Source organism: Sylvia atricapilla, chromosome 4 (genome assembly GCF_009819655.1).
Source record: "Sylvia atricapilla isolate bSylAtr1 chromosome 4, bSylAtr1.pri, whole genome shotgun sequence".
NCBI lineage: Eukaryota > Metazoa > Chordata > Aves > Passeriformes > Sylviidae > Sylvia > Sylvia atricapilla.
The window spans coordinates 57059502-57065684 of NC_089143.1; the positions used below are offsets into that span (position 1 = coordinate 57059502).

General features: G+C 39.8%; 1 long non-coding RNA gene across 1 annotated transcript; it reads right to left on the minus strand.

Annotated features, from left to right (window-relative positions):
* Nucleotides 1-838: 838 nt before the first annotated feature.
* Nucleotides 839-5783, minus strand: LOC136359969 (uncharacterized). Its single transcript, XR_010743393.1, has 4 exons — nt 5662-5783; nt 2476-2562; nt 1539-1682; nt 839-1458 (listed from the first exon to the last, which is right to left on the minus strand). It is a non-coding gene; the product is annotated as an uncharacterized lncRNA (long non-coding RNA).
* Between the last annotated feature and the right edge of the window lie 400 nt (nt 5784-6183).

Sequence of the window (6183 nt, forward strand, 5' to 3'; positions counted from 1 at the left end):
GTTTCACTTGAACCAATAAAATGATTCTCACAATTCATGGCAAGTGAGAAGACAGTGCTCCTCCACTGGAGAGTGAAGACTAAGAACAAAGAAATTATGCCTAAGAGATTTTGCTAAAATGTCCCAATTGAGTTGATTTTTTATAAAGGCTTACACAACTCTGAGCACACTATGTTTTATAGGAGCAGCCCACATCGACTTCAGTTGAATCTGTAGGTGCTTAGCATTTCTGCCTGTTCTCAAGTCAGGTACCTGGAGAATGGGGGATGCAATTAATGATCATCTGCAAGAAGCAGAGTTGTTTGAACTGAGTAGCATCATGTAAGAAAGCTCAAACATTTAATCTCAAACACATACAGTTGAGTGAATTACAAACAAAACCAGAATTAGACCTTAAAGAAAAGAAATACTTACGTGCTGGTTTTCAGTAATATTTTAGAAGAAATCTTTTTGTTCCACTTTTTCTGTAGATACACCTTTCAAATAGGTTTTCCTGCAGCTAAATCAAAACATACTGTGTTTAGAAAGTACTGCTCAGGGAAAGTTTACCTGAAGCCAGAAAATGCTGAAGAGATAAGACATTAAAATAACAAGAAAACTGTAGAAGGATACAGAAATAATCCCTGACCATGCTTGGTCATATTAACCAAAATAAAAAACCAAGTAACTATTAGCTACATTAAAAACCAAGCCTGTGTTCAGGCTATTTCCAGAGTCAGGGAGGTTAGTGGACAACATTCTTCAGAAGTCTAGGACGCCTCCAGTCTTAGCTCAGGCTTGCAGCTAACTAAGGGTTTGCACCAAACAACAGCTGATTAGATTCCAGTTAGGGAAAAAAATCCTTCTCATAGAATGAACAGTGAGACTTACATAGATTACTTATGACACCATTGAACCCCCATCACAGAAAGCTTGAGGAACTGGTTAGACAAATTTGTCACTAAGGACACCAATGTAATTGATTTTGCCATGGAACAAAGCGGTGGATTAGGTTCTTAAAGTTCCTTCTGGTCCTAAATTCTCATACCGTTACATTTACTTGAAAGCCATAAATATATTTAAGCTGTTAATAACTTCAGTTATTTAATTCTGACTTTGGTGCACAGTGTGAAGGTCACACATGAACTTACTGGTGAAGACCACAGGTCCGCCTAGCCCAGTGCTCCATCTCCCACAGTAGCCACAGGAGCCTCAGGAAAAACCAGAACAGCGTAAGGACACACTGTCTCCCAGCCTTCAAACATTTTCAAGTCAGGTTATGTGATTCATCTAGTTAGTGGACTCTACAGCATCTCTTCCAAAGTTTTTTCCAGTCTCTTCTTGCCTCTTTACAAATACCTTAATCCAGAAAGTCATTTGAGGAGTTTCACCACAGGTCCACATAGGCTGTCTGAAGAATGAGTGTTCTGAAGAACTTGTTTTGAATAAAGATCTTACTGTCTTCCAATGTCCTTCATGCTTGTATTAGAACAGCCAGAAAATAATCAGTCCCACTCCAGTTTTCTCCAGACCTCTCAGTTCTGCAAACCCCTTCTTACCTTCCCACTATGTCATGTGTTTTTCCAAATAGGATTCTTGGATATTCAATGGATGAGGCTCCTTGCATGTTGTAATGGCAATCACAGTATTCCTCTCATCATCCTTGTCATCTCTGAATAACTTCAGTTCTGGAGTATCCTGTCCTAGAAAAATGGACCAGAATCCTCAATTTTTACAGCAGCATACAGACTTGAACAAAACAAACGTTTCTGGTCTGTTCTGTATTTACTTCTTAATCATTCCCAACCTTTCCTAACTTTTTTTTTTTTTTCCTTAAATTACAACTACTAAGTGATATTTTCATGGAACTGTCTATCATAATGGAATGTCTTCTTGTTCCTGAAGACCTTTGGGTCAGCTTAGAAATTATCCAAGATGTGAAGATAGGATTATTCTTCCCCAAATGTACCACTCTACAATTATCTATACCGAACTGCACCTTGTTTTTCCTACAGTTAATCTTTCTGCAGGCTATGCAGCCTCCCTCATCCTTACTGCTTTGCATAACCTCTTATAGCCAGCACAGCTTTTTCACTTTGCTGATAACCTCCCTTCTTCAGGACGTTTAAGAATACATGGAATAGTATGGAATTCTGCCTGTGTTCTCCCTCCTGTACAAGAACTGACCGTTTTCTTCCATCCAGTGGTGGTCTATCTGATGTTCCCATGTTTTAAATAATATTTTCATCATATTTCAGCATCTTTCTTCTTATGCCAGTAGCAGTTTTGATTTTGCTTGATTTTCCTAAAACACACTAATTAAAAAGTTCTGTCAGACGTCTTTTAAAAAGCTGAGTTGACTGTATCAGTCAGATAATCCTCATTTATATATCTCTGACACCTTCAGAAGAACTCTGAGAGCTTTATTAACTCTCACTGATAAGATAATATTTATTCAAGTACTAATTCTCTCTCATACAATATCTAGTCATTCACCCGGAAGAGATGTCAATTTTAAGTTGCTGGACACCCTTGAACCCTTTTTGATGATGGACATTATGTTTGACACCTGATTTTTAGGTACTGGGGAACAGTGAAGAGACACATTACAAGCTCCTTTTGTAGATACTTCAGCCCCGAGTTCTCTTGGAATTCATGGGTAAATCCTTCAGATCCTGGAGCTTCAGCTGCCTTTTGTACCTCTAGTCACTCCAGGTATTTCAGTTTCAGAGAGTGAAACTCTGCCAAGTTCCCTGAATATCCTAGAAGGACTCTGGAAGGATAATTTCCCAGATTTCTTTGTGTTGGGTTTGTGTGGCCAGCTTTTAGTAGAAGGAGAGGGCTACAGGGGTGGCATCTGTGACAAGCTGCCAGAAGCTTCCCCTGTGTCTGATGGAGCCACCACTGGCCAAGGCTGAGCTCCTCAGTGATGGTGGCAATGCCCATGGGGCATGTATTTAAGAAGGGGAAACCACAAACCCTGCACAACTGCAGCCACAGAGAGGAGTGAACACACGTGACAGAAACAGCTCTGCAGACACCAAGGTCAGTGCAGAAGGACAGGGAGGAAGTTTTGCCCATGATGGTAATGGGTGAGTGATTTCTCCCTATCCTCAACTCACAAGCCTTTTGTTGTATTTTCTGTCCCCTGTCCAGATTAGGAGGGCTGTGAGAGAGCAGCCTTGGTGGGCCCCTGGCATCCTCTCAGGGTCATCAAACTCATCTTCCACAGTGAACAAAGGGTATAAATTGTTCAGCTTCTCTCCAGTGACTCTGCCCTCCCTGAGAGTTCAGTTTATACTCTTGTCATTTTTAGACTCGCTGACAATTTTTTCCTTCCTGATGGACTGAAAAAAGAATAGTGACCAATTTTTGATTTTCAGTAGTTAGGCCTCAGACTCATAACAGTTATAAGAGTATATCTGTCAGTGTTTATGATGCTTTGGTTTGGTTTTGGCTTTTTTTTTTTTTTTTTTTTTTTTTTTTTAATTTGCATATATCTTTAGCTTTTGGAAGAACACCTTCTTTATTTTTCTTTGCTGTTTAGCCATGACTGCTTATTTGTACTTCAGGCATGTTCAGTAAATAGTGTACATTGTCACTCTGCTGCCTGTTAGGTGTCCTTCTGTAGTCTTCATTTTGCCTTTATGGATTTAATTGTCTTGTGTGGCATTCTTTGTCCATTCTTGGTAAACTTTCTCATTTTCACATACTTCCCCATGCTGAAATGAACACAACAGTAGTGGGCATGCTGACCTCTACTGCTCCCCAAAGATATGGAATCCAAGGGGTTCAGGTCATTCTTGAAGAGCAGTTTTAATGTTCAGCAAGATATATATGTATATATGCATGTATATGCTTATGTATGTGTGTATGTATTCATCACACATAATTGTGTAAATTATATATATAAGGCAGATGTGGCTGGTAAACAGACAAACAACTGCAAAAGGACTTCTGGTTTTCCTGGGTGTAACCAGACATAATTGAGGGTTCATTTGTATCTGTTCTGATTCCTGAGTTTGCCTGAAATATACAGTGATAATAATTAGCATTTATTAGCATATGGTTCTCAGACCTTTCTGAGTGTCATTATTCCTCTCTGCAGAGCATTTATGAGCCACAGGACAGAGAAGTGGCAAAAGACAGTTCCTGTGATTGTTCACTTCACTCTGCTACCTATATTGGCATCTTCTTTATTTGTTAGGACCCCAAACTTCATAAAATACTGGGGACATTGCTTTCAATTTGCTATTATAATTATAGTTGATTTTATGTGGTAAACATGTCAGGATGAGGTGTTTACATTCTTATTTCCAGTCCCTCTTTCACCTGTTCATAACAAATATTTGTGTTGTATCAATGTAACACAGAGTGATTTTCATGCAACAGATATACCAAGGTGACTTGTTTGCTTTTTAAGCATGTTTAGTATCTGATAGCTCATCAAGGCATTCTGATTGAATAAAGTGATACAGACACAACATTCACATTGTTGGGCCTTGGAGCTCATCCATGTTCCCATGACTCATGGGGGACATGTTCTAGAGAAATCCAGCACTACATACCAAAACCACTAAAGCACTATCCTTGCAGAAGTACATAGTCCATAAAAAATTCCCCATTAAACAAGAAATAAATAATAGCATTTTAACTCTTCCAGGGTCTAGCATCAGTACCTATATGTATAGATTTGGTTTTTGCTTAGCTCTTGTCCTGTGAGATGCACAGTCATTCATTCACCTGTCTGACTCCCATTTCTCCTATTAATCTATGTAACTCATCCAGTTCTTTAGCAATATTTTGATACCAAGGCAAGTTCTGTGTCACATATCATCTCAAGCTGGAATATTCAGCAGTTACTCCCTTAACCCCATTTTACCAGTTTTGTCCCAAGTGCAGCTACACACATTGCCAGCTGAGAAAAAAAAAAAAAAATCTTTCTTTGGTGAGGTTTCCTTGGTGTTTAATGGCATGCTACCTCAATTTCTATGTCAGTGTCACACCATTGGGTGGATGTACAGATTAGGGAGCTTTATGTGCATAAGGGCACCTCATGATCCACCAAAACTAACCAAGTTGCATATTGCATTTATGAAAGCATCAAACTTTGTGCAGATAGGGGGAAAAAAAACCCAAACCAAACCAAAAAGAGACCTCAAGATTATAGAGTATCATTCCATAAAGTGCAAAGAGACTGAATTGGCAGAGTTAATTATTACTCAGCTGTCCATGTAATTTTTTTAATAAATGGAGAGTCCAGTAGAATGCATCCTAGCTCTATAGGCTTGTATTTTGCACACCATAATTTTCTAGCAGTGACACTAACAAGCCAAAAAATGGGTACAAGGTTTCTCCATTTTTCTCTCATATGATTCACTGAGCTGTCACCTCTCCCACATTGCCTGGTACAGTAATTACACTGGAATTTCACCTCCAAGACATAGTAACAGTAGAAATTTGGTACTCTACCAATATTTAAAATTCCCTCACAGTCCTTGCTAATGTACTCTTTGCTGTGCTGAATCAGCACAGCACTGAAAACCAATCTCTCCTCTTAATCACTGACAGAAAGCAATGCCTTTGCAAGGGCAGAGTCAACAAAAAACAGGATTAGAGTAGACTGACAGTAGCTGCATCAACTCCTATAGCATCATTTTAAAATTATCTGAAATCAATAACCTTTCACTTCTGGAGCATGAGGTTCAATTCTGCATTTAGCCATGCATGAAAATGAGTTCAGCAATCTTGGGTCAGCCTCCACAGAATCATTCACGTCATTTCCCATGACTGGCGGATTTCACTGGCAGAGAAAGAATGAAAACGAATTAGAAAACAAAAGCGAGGTTTTGTCAGGCTGAAAAATCAAACATCAATAAGTGTGAATGTCACAATCACCAAACAGCAAATTCAGATCTGAAGGCTTGGACCTCCATGCAACCCTTGAATGGACAGAATGAGAAATGGAAGAGAAGGCAGGATCTACTGTAAGGCCCATGCAGCAGCCACCAGGCACGCATGGAGCAGTCATGGAAATGGCTGTCAGTGGGGAGTGTGCACACCCATGGACTGCTGCTGAACTCCTGCACCAGAAGAGCTCTCAGGACTGCCCACCAAGTACAGCAGGCACTTCTGGGTCCCAAACGTGCCCTGCAGTTTGCCAGGGCCAGCAGCCCTTGTTGCCCCACCTGTTGCCATGAAATT